The sequence below is a fragment of the Protopterus annectens genome, chromosome 4.part1 (assembly GCF_019279795.1).
Source record: "Protopterus annectens isolate FY-2018-M chromosome 4.part1, PAN1.0, whole genome shotgun sequence".
NCBI lineage: Eukaryota > Metazoa > Chordata > Ceratodontiformes > Protopteridae > Protopterus > Protopterus annectens.
Window position 1 is genome coordinate 123,159,536 of NC_056734.1, and position 17,443 is coordinate 123,176,978.

Sequence of the window (17,443 nt, forward strand, 5' to 3'; positions counted from 1 at the left end):
AGATGTGAATCCCTTCATGAATAGGTGGGCTATATAAAATGTTTTTCTAACCACTTTGGCCACGTGGTTGTCAAATGAGAGATTGCTATCAACTTGGGTCCCCAGGTCCCTAATTACTTCTTCTGTACTTAATGGATTACCACCTATGTGGTAATTTGTGGGCACTTTGTTTTTGCCAAAGGGGATGACTATACACTTTTTGGCATTTAGCTTGAGGCCATGGATCTGGCACCAGTTGTCTGTTTCTATGAGGCCCTTTTGGAGGATGCTTGTGTCGGCTGGAGAGTCGATTATGGTGCCCAGTTTGCAGTCATCTGAGAATTTGGTCAGCCACAGTCCTTCCGTGTTGGCCTGTACCTCCGAGAAATATATACCGAACAAGAGAGGTCCCAGGACTGAGCCTTGTGGGACGCCACTTGCAACTGGTTTGGAGTCTGACATGGCTCCAGCAATTCTAACCATGTGGGTTCTGTCCTTGAGCCAGTTTGCAACCCATCTAGTGACATAGGGGTTTATATTTAAGCTGGTGAGCTTATCTATAATGCCCGAGTGGGGTATTGTATCGAAGGCTTTTGTGAGGTCCAGGTAGGCTGTGTGGACCACCTTCCCTCGTCAATGGCCTTGGTGACTGTTTCAAAGAAATCAACCAGGTTTAAGAGGCAGGATCTGCCCTTAACAAAGCCAAACTGGGTAGGATCCAGTGTCTGTAGGTCCCAATATCTTTATTTATGAGGTCCATGATGATCCTTTCCATAGCTTTGCAGACCAAGCTAGTCAGGCTTATGGGGCGATAGTTTCCAGGATCCATTGAGGCACCACCTTTGTGGAGAGGGACCACTGTTGCTGTACGCCACTCTTTGGGTACATATCCTGTAGTAAGTCTGAGATTGAACAGTAGTTTTATGTTTGGGTTTAGCTCTTCTTGGAGTTCATGTAGGACGCAGCCCGGGACACTGTCTGGTCCCATTGATGCTGTGTTTTTTGCTTTGGAGAGGGCAGCTCTTACCTGACCATCTGAGATGTCAGGGGGACAGCACTCTGCTGGGATAGATATTTGCCCTTTTGGTGGGGAGGGGGGGGAGTTTGCGCTGAACCTGTCAGCTAGGATGTTGGCAATGTCTGTGGGTTCGGTGTATTTTTTGTCATTTTGTACTAATTCTGAGCATATCTGGGAATTCCCACCCAGGTTCCTAACATAACTAAAGAAAGCCTTGTGATTATCCTTAGTGTCCTGTGCAATTTTTCTCTCAAAGCTGGCCTTAGATGATTTTATGAGTGCCCATAGTTTTTGCTAATACTGATCAGAGATGCCTTCCCTTTTTGGGATTTTGCTCTATCATGTAGTAGCTTCTTCCTTCTATTGTATAGTTTGTTTATGGCTGGGGTCCACCAGACAGGACATCTGCCTTTGGAGGATTGGGTCTTGGTTTTATTTGGGATTGCATGATCCATGCATTCCTGAAGGTGTTCATAGAATGCGTTTATAAAGGATTCTGCGGTCTGGGCCGTATTTTCCACAGGCCCGGGGGCTTTGAAGGATTCCACCTCGGTTTTGAGGAGTGTGAAATTTGCTTTAGAGAAGTTTTTCACTGTGGTTTTCAGGGCAGGGGGTGGAGTTGGGATGTGAATATCCAGTGAGATTAGTTTATGGTCTGATCTTACCAATGAGGGATACACTTCTGGTCTGCAGCATAGAGTCCCCATGTTGGTGATGATCAGGTCCAGTATGTTTTCCCCTCTTGTGGGAGTGGTAACAAGTTGTTCCATAGCATTTGAGTTTACAAATTCTAGGAACTTTTGGGCTAGGGTGTTAGAGCTAGAGTAATGCTCCCAGTCTATGTTTGGGTAGTTGAAGTCGCCCAATATAATGGTGTTTGGAGAGACCTTCATATTTTCCAGTGTTCTCAGGAAGGCCAAGTGGGGTTCCTGGGTTTGGGAGGGTCATCTGTAGCAGGCTATAAACTGGAAGGCAGTTTTACCCACTGTTAGTTGCACATGGATAGTCTCTGATGCTTTGTGCTGTGCCACCAACCTGGAGGTGTGGGTATCTTTGACGAATATTGATACTCCCCCTCCTTTTGTGGTTCAGTCCAAGTTTTGGGGCCGAAAAGCATGGTATGAGGTATAACCTGGTAGTGCTGGGGTGCTCTTGGGAGCCTTGAACCAGGTTTCTGTTACTGCACAGATATCAATGTTCTCCATGCTAAGGAGAGTTTCGAGTACGTGCATCTTGAGGTTTAGACTTCTGGCGTTGAGTAGCATTACTCTTAGTTTCTTATCCTTGTGATACCTATGGAGGTGGGTTTGTCTTTTGAGCCTTGCCTAAAAAGGCACTATGGGGGTAGCAAGAGCCTTTGCCAATATCCAAAAGCCCAGGGGTGACAGGTGCAAGCCATCCCTAGCGAAGCATCGTGGCTTGTCGAGCATGTCATCCCAGGCTGACAGGCATTGGATCCCCTTTGAATGACACCAATACTTAAGCCATTTGTTGAAATTGATCATCTTGTCTTCATATTGTGGCATCATTCTTGGTGAGGGTAAGATGCTACTCAAGGTCAGGGTCATACCGACCTGGGCTACATGCTCAGAGAGCTCCCCTATGTCTCTTTTCATGTAGTCCAGGGAGGTATGTCTCAGGTCATTCACACCAGCATGGACAATGACTGAGTCATATTTGTACTTGCCTTGGAGTGACCTGAGTGCTTGTGTTATGTGGCGGATCCTAGCACCCGACAGGCAGCTCACCGTGACCTTCTCCTTGTTCAGCCTGGTGAGCGGGCCGTCAGTGTGCCTGACGATAGAGTCACCTATTACAAGTGTATCAGGTGTGTTGTGCCCAATTTTAGTGTTATGCAAATTGTTGTACCCAACAAGAGGGGTGGCAATAATGATAATTTTATAGAATGTGTGGAGCTAAAATGGATTTTTAAGTTGCAAGCACACATATACACTGTAAAATAATGTTGAATGCTCTATTGATGTGTGTGAGTTTTAAGTGTTGTATATATTGCATTCTGTAGATGTGTCTGAGCTTAATATGCTATACATACTATATAGTATACATAACATGATGATCACCTGTTAAATTATATAATCCTAAATTTATAGAATATTTTTACTGTTAGGATATGTAATGTGGAGCTTTTCTCCCTGGCCCACATCTGAAAAGGGGCTTTGCCCAGTCTGACTTTCCTGGTAAACAAAAGCAAATAAATAAACAAACAAATAAATATTTAAAGCAGTAATGCCTGTCAAAATGCCACATTTTTTTCAAACAGCTCTTTTTATTCAAAGCCCTTACACCTGCATACTAGGATTAGCAGGTGGCACTTTAACAATCATACTAGATTCACTGTTGCATTGTATTGTTGTTCTCTTACTGTCATCATATTCATAATTATACAATGACTGTCCATTAATATTCTAAAACAAGTAAGTTGATTGGCCAGCTCAACCTGCATGCCCGTTGTAAATCCGAGAATATACCAACGGAAAAAGGTTGGGTCGCCAGGACTTTTTCCATTGGTATATTCTGTAAGTTTTATTTTTTTTAAACAAAAATAAAAAAAAATCTTTAGTCTGGCATAACAGTTTGCTTGAGTGTAGTGGCATGCATCCAAGGCATGTTTTTTCTAATATCATGAAAGGTCAACTGAATAGAATAAAAAGGATCTGTAGTGATAGGGGTAGTTTAGAATGTGAATTAGATCTTCTTGAACAATTGTTCTTAGATAGGGGTTATAAGGAGCCAGACTTCTCCATGGTAAAGGATGAGGTTATTAATGGAGCTGCTAGATCTCAAACTAGGGGCTTTGTTCCAAGGAAGGGCTACACACAAGGTGATGGGAAATATGGGATTCGGTTAATAATGAAATACACTACAGATAATAGGAAGGTGCAGGCGATTGTGAAGAAGAATTGGCATTTTCTGATGGTAGATAGTATACAATGAAGTTAGCTGGACAAGTGCCCACGTTTACATATAAGAATAATCAGAATTTGAAGCAGTTACTATGTGGGAATAGAACCTGTAACTTGACTATGGAGGGTGAACCTGGCACATATCCATGTAAAAAATGCAAGATGTGTAACAGTATGATGCATACCCAGAAGTTTATCCATCCTGTGTTGCAGTTTGAGTTTGAACCCAGGTTTTGAGCTACTTGCAATACTACTAATCTCATCTACTTGGCTACTTGTAATTGATGTAACTGTTTCTATGTAGGTAAGACCACAAAGCACCTTAGAGACAGAGTGTACCACCATTTGTATAACATCAAGCATGGGAATTTAGGCAATGCTCTAGCAAAGCACACTGTGGAATTCTCATCGCATAGTTTTAGTGTTATGCAAATTGTTGTACCCAGCAAGAGGGGTGGCAATAATGATAATTTTATAGAATGTGTGGAGCTAAAATGGATTTTTAAGTTGCAAGCACACATTTACCCTGGCTTGAATAGTAGTATTTGTATCAAGCCGGTATTGGATGCACGTTGCTTTAAGTAGCTTGTTTTTATCTAATGACTGATTGTTTTAATTGATTGTTTTATTACTTGTGATTATTTAATTAGTTGTACTGAGACTATATATAAAATTATGTGTTTTAATGAGTTGTGTAAGGATCTGATGAAGCGTAGGGTGTCTACGTGAAAGCGCTTGTCCTATCTATTAAACTGGAACTTTATCATACTGGAAGCCGGGGTGGTCTTGCTGAGTTTTTGTTTTCAATATAAACTCATTTAATTTCAGTATCTGGAGTTGCTTGAATGTTACTAGGATAATTTCACCTCCTTGGTGGAGCCAAACTGCTTTGCATAAGATTTTATAAATATATCTATAATCTTTTGTGTTAGAGAATAAACTTTAGAATATACACACACAATTTATCAATTTGTATGACTTCACTCCTACTACATAAAATGGTTCCTATTATGCCAAATCTCTTTATATACATTTTCTTCAAATGTTTCTTTATCTTCTCTCATATTATGTTTAATTTGCCTGTGCATCTTCTTTATTTCAGTTTTCAATGTTATTGTGTGATATCTTTTCCATTGCTTATATTTTTGTCTCACATCTTAATCAAGTATTTTGTTCTTAAGAAAATATATCCTTTTGGCCTCTTATGCCTACATCCTGATGTTAAACATTGTTTTTAATTTTTTGCATTCAAATAATTTCCCCTTCAAAACTTTCTACATTCCTTCTACAGTTTTTCCACTGAATGCTTCACTCCAATTAGTTTTACATAGTGACTGTTTTTTTTTTCCATATAGTCTTTTATTCTTCTTATGTGCATTGGTTTAGATTTCAGTTTGGCAGAATTATCTAGCAGTAATTTAACCTTTATAACCTCATAATCACTGCACATCAATGGCGATAAAACATGGCATGACGTAACAGTCATCTCTTTAGGAACATAAACAATATCTAGTATATTCTGTTCCCTGGTAGTTTTTGCTAAAGCACAAGTATCTAGCACAGTGTACTAACTGTTACGTTTATAGAAAGGTAACAGCTAATAATATTGGTGACATGTTCCTCATGTCAAACGTTGAATGATATGCTTACTATTATTAGTAGTAGCAAACCTAGACATAAACTGCAGAAGGAATGTGGAAAGGTTTGAAAGAGAAATTGTTTGGATGCAAAAAAAAAAAATGTTTAACATTAGGATGTAGGCTCACAAAATTAGGAGGATATATTTCCATAAGAACAAGATATTTGGTTAAGAGACAAAAAAATATAAGAAATGGAAAAGTGGTCGAACTACAACTTAGAAAACTGAAATAAACAAGCTGAACAAACAAATTAAGCATAGTGTGAGACAAGATCAAGAAAAAATGAAGAAAATTTATATAAAGAGATTAAGCATAATAGGAAATCATTTATAGATACATAAGATGTGGAAGGAGTAAAGACATACAAATTGATAAACAGTGTGTGGATTCTAAAACTTATTCTCAGACACAACAGATTATAGATGTATTTACAAAATCTTATGCAAACAGTTTGGCTCCACAAAAGGGGGTGATAAATTGTCTTAGAGACATCCAGAAAACCTCAGATGACTATTCCATAAACATATAACATCAAATGTCTGTTACCTCATATAGGCATATCAGCGAAAATCCTCCCATTGAACTGTCATAGTCGGCCCAAACACACAAAACACCACCAAGTATGTATTGGAGGGCCATTCACTGAACCCTGCTCATATGGGGGGTGCTATGCCCCTTACACTCCCAGCTAATTATATATACCAACTCTGAGATTGCACTACAGCGGGGAAAGGGCAAATATCATAAGGTGACCATAAAAACAAAACAGCACATAGTTCTTACTAAGATCGTATTATGATGGGGATAAAGAAATTTGCCCTTTCCCTACTGTAGTGCAATCTTGGAGTTGGTATATGTAAATAGTGAGGGGTGTGCGGTACACAGCCCCCCAGATGAGCATGGTTAGGTGAACGGCCCTCCAATATATACCTGGTGGTGTTTTGTGTGTCTGGGCCGACTATAACAGTTCAATGGGATCATTATTGCTTATATGTCTATATGAGTTTCAATGTTAAGTGTTTGTGGGATAGTGGTTTGATTAGGATTTCATTTGATGGGTAAACATAGACCCAAAGATTCTATAGAAATGAGAACTGTACTAACTGGTTCTCTGAGAGAGCAGCTGATGCATGGAATAGACTACCAAATTACAGTGAGGCAAGCACTAGTTTAGCTATTTTTAAGAATAGCCTGGGAACAACTGTTTTGGTTTATTGGCAGGCTAGAAGGGCATTAATGCCCATGCAAGAAATATTTGTATGCATGTATGTATTAATGGTATACTCATCTTAGGAATCCATTTTCCTATACAAGCAAATAAGGAATTCTAAAAGAAAAAAGAAATAATCAAAATCAGTTTCCACTGAATTCAAGGAAATTAAAGCAAATAGTAATTTAAGTCACATTCTAAGAGGAAAGCACACGAACAATATGTAACTAAATATTAAATTAAGGACACTGAACTAACCTTGCATAAGGGAAAGTAATTCATAAAGTAGTCTCTCTGACCTACTGTACCATTTACACCAGTCACACTAAAATGTTTAATGTCCTTTACACCACACACAAATGTGCACAGTAGCTTCTGCTCACTATTGCTCAGTCACCCCTCTTTATAACAGTAAAATCCAGATGAAAAAAATAAAATGTAAATCAAACTAAATCTCCACTTACTAAGCAATCTCACAATATATCAGGTTTATATTAGTTCATCGAAGTTTACTTACCTCGAACAGCTGTTCATCGAATTGACATTATCGAATGTATAAATCAGCGAACATTTTTCTCAGGTAGGTAAAGTTGGCCACCATACAAATATTTGCCCTTCAACCCACTGGAGTGCGATCTCGGAGTTGGTATATATAGGTGGGGGTGTAGGGCATAGCCCCCTACTTTGTTGGGTTTAATTTATTGTGTTTATGTTTCAGATGGTGTGTTCACCAACTAGTTTACTTACCTGGGAAAAACGTTCCCTGATTTGAACATTCTATGAATGGCTGTTCGATGATGTTGTTTCGATGAATAGTCTTTGGAGGTAAGTACACTTTGATGAATTAATATAGACCCAATACATCATAAAGCAGCACTGGACTATTTCAGACAACCTTTGGATTGTTCTGTCTACAGTCTGTGTGAATTTATAGCTGACTAAGTCCCTTGGGATGTCTGGAGTTTGCCTGTCAACAATCTCTCAATTCTAGAAACAAACAGTGAAAATCAGATGTAGAAAACAAAATATAAGTCAAAATAAATCTTCTCTTTTAAAGCAATTGCACAATAAATCACTAGCAAACACTGGATTGTTTCAGAAATGCTCTGGATTGTCCTGTCTACAATCTGTGTGAATTTATAGTTGACAAGGTCTCTTAGGATGGCTAATGCTTGTGTGTCTACAATATATTCCTTTTTAACAACAAACAATGAAAATCAGAAGTAAAACAACAAAAAATAAATTAAATTAAATATTTTCTTACCAAGCAGTTGCAGAATACATCACAATACAGTACTGGATTGTTTCAGATAAACTTTAGATTTTCCTGTCTACTGCCTATGTGAATTTATAGCTGACTAGGCCCTTTGGGATGGCTAGAGCTTGCCTGTCTACAGTCTATCCCTTTCAAACAACAAGCAGTGAAACTCAGAGAGGTAAAACAACAGAATATAAATCAAAATAAATCTTTCTGATTACCAGTTATGAATTTCACCTTAAAACAGTGAAAATCAGGGTAAAATCATAAAATATAAACGAAAATAGCTCTTATTTTAATAAGCAGTTCCACAATAAATCACAAACCAACACTGGATTGTTTCAGATTAGCTCTGGATTGTCCCGTCTGCCGCCTATGTGAATTTAAAGCTGACTAGGCCCCTTGGGATTGCTAGAGTTTGCCTGTCTACAATCTATCACTTTCAAAAAATAAACAGTGAAAATCAGAGGATATACCCAATTGTCTCTTATTTTCAGGAACATCCCTGATTTTCACTCATATGCTGTCTCTGTCCCTCTTAATCCCTCCTAAAACTGGTAACTTTAGAAGAAAAGGTAATGAACTGCACTTAATAAATAATGATAATAATTACATTTTTATGGATGTCTTTCACTTTAGAAAATGTATATTAATTTACATTCTCTTATTCTATCAATGTCTCAGGTTAATAGTACTATCATATTAAAGTGTCCCTTATTGTCCTGGATTATTTCTGGAATTGTCCCTGCTTCTGTTGAGATTTGCACCATATTTGTTGAGGGCTATGTCAGAGGTAAAACAACAAAATCTAAATCAAAATAAATCTTCCTGTCTACAAGCTAGCCCTTTCTTCCTACAGATAGTGAAAATCAGAGGAAAATGATAAATATAAATCAAAATAAATCTTCCCTTACTATTACCAATAAGTTGCAAAATAAATCACAAACCAACACTGGATTGGTTATATAAACTTTAGATTATCCTGTCTACAGTCTGTGTGAATTTATAGCAAACTAGGCCTCTTGGGATGGCTACAGTTTGCCAGTTTACAATTTAGCCTTTTCGAACAACAAACACTGACAATCTGGGATAAGAAAAAAAATAAAATAAAAATAAATATTCTTTTACTAAGCATTTGCATTTTAAATCACAAACCAATACCATATTGTTTCAGATAATCTCTGGATTGTCATTTCTACTATCTGTGCAAATTTATAGATGACTAGGCCCCTTGGAATGACTAGAGCTTTTCCTGTCTACAGTCATCCCTTTCTGACAACAAACACTGGAAATTGGGAATAAAAAATAAAATATAAATCAAAATAAATCTTCTCTTACCAAGCAGTTGCACAATAAATCACACACCAACAATGGATTGTTTTGTATAATCTCCGGATTGTCCCGTTTACAGTCTGGGTGAATGTATAACTGACTAGACCCCTTGGGATGGCGAGAATTTGTTTATCTATAATCTATCCCTTTCTAACAACAAACAATGGAAATCAGAGGTAAAAAATAAAATATAAAGAAAAATAAATCTTCCCTTATGAAGCAGTTGCACAATAAATCACAAACCAACATTGGAATGTTTCAGATAAGTTCTGGAAATTTTTAAGTAGGGTTTAGCAAATAAAGACAATGCAGTTCAGCATTCAGCTAGTCAGCTGTCAGCTTTAGCTATCCCATTGTCAAAAGGACTGGTTCGGCATTTCCTTGCAATTCATGTCATCTGTTGTCACCATTACAGGTTCTTTCCTTCTTCATTACGTAGCCAGAGGAGCTATAACAGAGAGATATTTTATTATAGCAAAGAACAGAATTCAAAAAGTGCACAGATTGTTTATATTTCACATTCCTTCCCCTGATCATCTTGAATTGTAGCAGTTGAAGGAGAAAGTCTACAATTCTTGGTTAGGGATTCAACTGTACAAGTCAGACTCTGAAGGCCGCATGCTCTTCTGATGAGAATATCAGAAAAGTGTCAGGAAACCACATTTGTTTTTATATAGAAATGATTGCCTTTATTCTGTGAACATGTGTCTCTAGAATATGTTATGCTTCCATTATCACATTTTAGGAGTGGGACACACCTGTTTGTGTTGAGTATGAAATCAGTAGAATAGTAAAAGGTAACATATTCAACAATTTATTGCAATCTGTATGGTCTCTTTTCTAAGTACAAATAAGTTTGTCAGTCCTCTTGTTACAGTTTTCTACACACACTGCACATATTCTGTTGTATCATACTGTCGATTTTACAATAACTTCAAACAGAGTCATACTAAGGTGAACAGCACCAGAAGTTCTTTCCTGCTTCAAAGGTTGCCTGTCATCTTGTTACCCCACACTGCTGTACTAATCATCCAGTCTTTGATCACTTGCAACAAAGATGGCATATTTCATCTATTCCCTGCAGGCACCCCCTCTGGTATTTTATGCCTTAGCTGCCGACCTGGCCTTACTCATCCTAAACTGGAAATGTGAGTTCCCTAGTCACTGCTGAAGCCTTTAGAGGTCTTCACACATCTTAATTCCACACAGTGTTTTCCCTGATATCGACCTTAGTGCTATTATTAAACTGTGCTTCAAGAAGAAACCATACAAAATACTTTAATTGGTTTGTTTGTGTCTTTCGGCTTTTCCCGGTTAGGGGGTCGCCACAGCGGAACTCTGGTCCGCTAATGATTGGCAGTTGATTTTTACGTACCGGCTTGCCAGACCTGACGCACAACCTTCAACGAAGGTACACCCGTTCATGCATGTCTCCATGCAGAAGACGCTTTAGCTGAAAATCGAATCGGACAGTGGCTTACTGTGAGGTGACAACGCAACCGCAGCACCACCACCGCGTGTACAAAATACTTTAATTGGTAATTGTATATATTTCAGATGATGCTTTGTATTATGAAATATGTATAGTCAAGCTGTTTAGTCATCAAAAATACAAGCTTTTCTTTTCAAACTAGCATTCTTGACACAAATATATAATCCATGCCACTATTTTTGCCAAATTAGAGTACAGGCCATTAATATGTAACACACACCACTTGTGGTACACTGCTGGCCACCCAATTCTCCTTCATTATCACTCTGTGTTTTCTATCTGTGAGTTAGCTACCACATATCTTACAACATGTGGCACCACCTTCACCCACTGTTTTCAACAATTATACTTTACCATGATTTGCTGTCAAAATCAGTTCTAAAATCTTGAAAAACTATCCAAAATTGTATTTTTTCAACTAGCTTTTTAGATGCTCCATCGGTAAGTCCAGGTCATCATAGCAAAACATATGTTTTATGAGTGTCTCCTACCTGTTGACCCTTGCAGTCCACTGCAGTTTAACAGTTGCACTCTCTTGTAACACCTATGTCACCTTTTGCCCTGATGATGCAACATTAAGATGCTCAGCATTGTAAATGATGCATCCTCCTTGCTACAACATTATGAAGTGCAACCATCACTGCAGCTGTGTAGCTTCTTCTTACAATCCCAGTTCCTTGGTTGCATGCACTTTGTGATAACTTTGTTGCCAGTACTGTCCCGTGCATCTTTCTTAGTTTCATATGAGCCTTTTTCCCTCTTGCATTTTGATTTCCTTTTTTCTGGTTTTATTTTGTCGTATTTCTCATTTACCCTGCTAAAGTTGTTATACCACGTATGTGACACTTTCTTTAAATATATATATATATATATATATATATATATATATATATATATATCTTGCTCCCTTGGCTAGAATGACCACCTGCCAGAGGTCTGTGCCTCTCTATCCTCCCATATCCTACTACACTGAACAAATTATCAATGTCCTGGGGCTACCAACCTAGGAGCACAATTGGCAAGCACTTGGGGACAAGGGAAGTGACTGAGGCTTCCAAATCCTGCATAATCCATTACTAACGGCATTTTTTGGATGCGCTACTGTTCCCAAGGGAATGTCATACAATGATATAAGCACTCACACATGGGCATTCCCACCTATGACACAGTAATGTTTGTCCTCCCCCAGTATGGCACATATCTGTGTGACACTAATGCTGCTCTCCCACTTCCACTAAAATACTGCACAGTGCTGCAAAAAGCCTGTCACCTCAGCCAGGCCTCCAGCTTACTGGTCCAGGTAGACAGAGTCACACACAGATGCCTTCCTCTATGGCAGTGGGCTGGTGCTGCAACTGTGTGGCATTTTCTTGTCTTTAAAAAAATTCTGCTTACTGTGCATCTGATTTCTTTTAATGAATCATGCTATAATGTGACTCTTTTTCCCCATATGATGCTCAAAGCAATACTCTTCCCACTGCCAGGCACAGATTCCAATATTATTTCTTTATAATTGCATTCCTTTTGGCAGACTAAAGAACAACCCTAGAGACAGAGTGTACCACCATTTGTATGACATCAAGCATGGGAATTTAGGCAATGCTCTAGCAAAGCACACTGTGGAGTTCTCATCGCATAGTTTTAGTGTTATGCAAATTGTTGTACCCAACAAGAGGGGTGGCAATAATGATAATTTTATAGAATGTGTGGAGCTAAAATGGATTTTTAAGTTGCAAGCACACATTTACCCTGGCTTGAATAGTAGTATTTTTATCAAGCCAGTATTGGATGCACGTTGCTTTAAGTAGCTTGTTTTTATCTAATGACTGATTGTTTTAATTGATTGTTTTATTACTTGTGATTATTTAATTAGTCAACCTCTGATGAAATGATTAAATTTTGTACTGAGACTATATATAAAATTATGTGTTTTAATGAGTTGTGTAAGGATCTGATGAAGCATAGGGTGTCTACGTGAAAGCGCTTGTCCTATCTATTAAACTGGAACTTTATCATACTGGAAGCCGTGGTGGTCTTGCTGAGTTTTTGTTTTCAATATAAACTCATTTAATTTCAGTATCTGGAGTTGCTTGGATGTTACTAGGATAATTTCACCTCCTTGGTGGAGCCAAACTGCTTTGCATAAGATTTTATAAATATATCTATAATCTGTTGTGTTAGAGAATAAACTTTAGAATATACACACACAATTTATCAATTTGTATGACTTCACTCCTACTACATAAAATGGTTCCTATTATGCCCAATCTCTTTATATACATTTTCTTCAAATGTTTCTTTATCTTCTCTCATATTATGTTTAATTTGCCTGTACATCTTCTTTATTTCAGTTTTCAATGTTATTGTGTGACATCTTTTCCATTGCTTATATTTTGAAAAACACTACTCCTACAAAAATCTTTAAAAATCACCTACTTCAATAAGTAGCATGTAAATGCTCCCAATTCCAAGGTGTTACCTGATGTCAGCCACGGCCCACCCTCCTCCCCTTCTTAGCACTTAACTTCAGACACTACTGCTCTGTTTGGCACACTTATTAACATTCCCTCCACACCAATTCTATAATTTCTCACTCAACCATCCAGAAATACTCCCCTTCCTCTTATCACTACTCCCTCCCTCACTCCCTCCCTCACTCACTCCCTCCCCCCTCCCTCACTCACTCCTTCCCTCCCTCACTCATTCACTCCCTCTCTCTCCCACTCACTCACTCACTCCCTCACTCATTCCCTCCCTCCCTCTCTCCCTCATTCACTCACTCACTCATAGGATCATAGGAGGTTACAAGGCTATCGACCCAGAGGTCATTTCAAGCCTAGCCATTTTATCCCAATGTAATACCTTACATATTCTAGTCAATACCCAGGATTGTATTTAGTAATGACTGCTCTCACTCACTCTGTCTCCTTCCTTCCCCCTCACCCTCACCCCTTTTTTCTTTTCATTGTTTTCTTAATTAAAATACACAATGATACTATTTTTTGTACTTCTTATGATTACTTAGTGCCAAGTCCTCTGGTTTATTTTCATTTTAGCTCAGTTTGTATGTTTTTTTTTTTAGTTTGTTTGACTACATAGTGCTAATGAATGTCTACTGCCATATACGTTCATTGTATTACCAATCATTTCTTACTGTACTAAATCTCTTAAATTCTCTTGTTTATAATGATTATGACATATTCTTGTTCCTAATGCTTTTGGAATTTAAATTTTTATATTTAGTGATGTTTTTCTTTTTTCTTTTGTATATCACACTGGTGATGGTCATCTGCACTGAACCTGGAGGGGGTCCAACTGCATTAGTACTCAACCCTGCTCAGCAAAGAATAAGTAAAAATAAAATAAATAAACCTGGAGCACAGATACTGCAGTCTGGATTAGGCAGACGTCCAGGTCCCTGCAAGTAGTCTCTCCCACTAATGGGAAATTTTGATTTTAATTTACAAAAGTAGTTATGCTTAACATGACTTGCTGCTATGTCTGTTTTTCAAAAGGCAGAGCAGCAAAGTATGGTGTGTACTTTTCCATGAAATCTTTTAAGATAAACCTTATTAATATGTCCCAAAATAAAAATCCATTAGCAAAACCTAGTAGTTGAAAAGCTTTGAACTTTCACTTTTTAAATTCAAGACCATGGTGTTATTTGCTAAGAGCATGAATGTGAAAGATGTGTTGAAGTGTAACATGGTCCTAATGTTTTTTTTTATTTTTCCTTCCTTGTTTTCATTATGCTACATTTTCACATTTAAAGGGTGTAAATGCAATCATCTGTTAATTTCTGCTGAAACTTTTCAGATTGATGTTCATCAGTTTATGTCATTTGCTTTTAAGAGAAAGTAAAAGATAGATGTCATAATCTCTCTTTTTATGTGAAGCACTACAATAGCCAGTTACTGCATTTCTAAATTTCAATCTCAATGCTTATTAACCTTAACTCTACACCTTTCTTCCAACTTTACCCTTACCTATCATAGCAGTCATTACATAATCTCTGGAAATTAGCACATTTTTACAGGCTTCCTATTTTCTGTTCTTGTATAAGAGACACCACTGAAAGTAATCAAACTCAAGGGGATTATATATCAAAAGGCAGGTCCTCTTCATTACTGAGGCTGAAAGTGTCATTTTTACTTTAGGATGCGTATGAACTGTCTTATTCAGAATGACTTTACTTCCTTGAGAGATCTGGACTGGGTAAAGGGTAAAGCTTGTTCCAAAACAAAGAGGATTCCTTGCCTTAACAACCATGGGCAAAACATTTCAAATATTAAGGTTATTTTATAAAGCTGCATAAATATTTATCCTCATTAATTACATTGTAGAATGGCCTAGGGAGCTCCGTTTGTTGGCACTCTGTTTCTGTGACACTGAAACTTGTTGGGAATATGTCAGCTTTTGTACCGTTATGTCAATAACATGATAATGCCTGAAATTTGTCATGGATGGTGTATCTGTCAGATCTGCTTAAAAAAGTTAAAAATACATATAGTTCAAGATAGTAACATAAGAGGCTCAAAAAACAATAATTTCACTTCAACATTTTACTAACAAATTGACCAATGGCCCAACCCATGTCCCATGTCCACAAAAGCTACTTGCTATCTTAAAATTATAATATTTATTTGCATTTATTCACATACATGGTATGTAATATTCCTATTTAACTGAAACTATTTTCTTCTAGAAACTACTATATCCATTTTTATACAAATAAGAACACTGCCATAACCATATCTTCTATACGTGCAATTACAGGATGATAATTTCAATACATGTAATGCTGTTATGAGATATGCAAAGATAGTGTGGTTATTAGATCAGTTTTTATGAAGCATCAAAACTTTGTATGTTTACAAACACTGGTAAGCTTATGACTGTTCTTAATCCAATTAACACCAGTCAAATCAATAGCAATTCCAACCAAAGCTTGAACTGGACACAGTAGATAGGCTCATGAAGTAACTTTGCTGAGTCTCTTTCTAAGCCCTGATTTATCTCAACTATTTATTGATGTAACAGTAACAATGCAACTGTCAATTTATGAAATTAATATTGGTTTCTGTTATAGATCTGAATATCATCACCTTAAATAATGCACAGTCTCAGTTGACTGGAGAAAGTAGCCACTGTAGCTTGTGAAACTGAATTGCATGTACTAAACCAGATTCTAATAACATCTTTACTCTCTTTCCTTCTCAAATAACATAACTTCCTTGTAATTTTGCCATAAATCAACTTCATTTCAATGCTCTGTACCAGTTCTAATGCTGACTGCCCACCTTCTGAAGCTAGTAATAGAAAGGAAGTGAAATGTTTCAACCTCAATCTTCTGCCCACAATGAGTTGCAATAGTGACAATCCCACTGGTTTATTAGATATTTTTCTGTATAGAGGTAAGGTCGAATTACAGTTTTCAGACCCAGATATTTACTCCTTTGAGAATATTTTTGAGGGACTTGATCTTATCTAAAATTATTATGGACACAGAGTACTATTGGTGAACTCCCATGTCTTGGACAAGGCTTTAAAATTCTTGACCTAGAAACTGTGGACCGTTGTTAGACTACATTCTTTGCTATCCCATGCCTCAAACTATTGTCACTAATCATGTAATGGTATCTCTCAGATGAATTGCTTCAGGAAACTTGGAGCAGCAATCCACACACAGCAAAAAATTACGTGTTTTATAAAGAAACACCTGAAAACATCTGTGATGCCCGTGCCCTAGCCCAGCAATCCTCACTACTAACACCAGAGAGGGCGTCTCATATATGAGGAAAGGATGACAAATACACACAGTAAAATGCAATTTCCCTTAAGAGCATACAGAGATCAAGGTCAGTCTGGAGCTGGTCACTCCCTTGCTCCCCAGGTCCCCAATAAGACTCCCCACTGGCACAGCTATAGGGTCCAGATCTCAGCATAGCTGGGCAAGCTAAAATTTCCAGCACCCTCTCTGTCCAACTAGTGCTTTGTGTCCCTGTCCAAGTAGCTGATAATTATTAGCTGGGTGGTGGCATGGTACTACCGTATAGTCTGGGTAAAAGGGGAACAGCTGGAGAACCTGTGCCAGCCTTCCCCAGAAGTGTCTGTGTGGTTGTGTTAACTCTTATCTCAAAGTGTGTGTGTCAGCTACTTGGGCAGGGGCACAAAGCACTGGTTGGACAGAAAGGGTGCTGGACATTTTAGCTTACCCAGCTAGGCTATCTTGGCCCTATAGCTGTGCCAGTGGGGAGTCTTATTGGGGACCTAGGGAGCAAGGGAGTGACCAGCCCCGGACTGACTGAGATATCTGTGTGCTCTTAAGGGAAATTGCACTTCACTGTGTGTATTTGTCATCCTTTCCTCATATATGAGATGCCCTCTCTGGTGTTAGTGGTGAGGATTGAGGATCCTTGATTGCTGAGTCAGGGCATGGGCATCACATTTGTGGTGGCAGTGGTTGGGATATCCTCACATTTGTGTTTGGCAGTGGTGGGATATCCACATCACATATTAATTAGTTGGCAAATACTAATTGGCTTGTAGTGGTGTGGGTAGAGTGAATCCTGTAGCTTGTGTACAGTGAG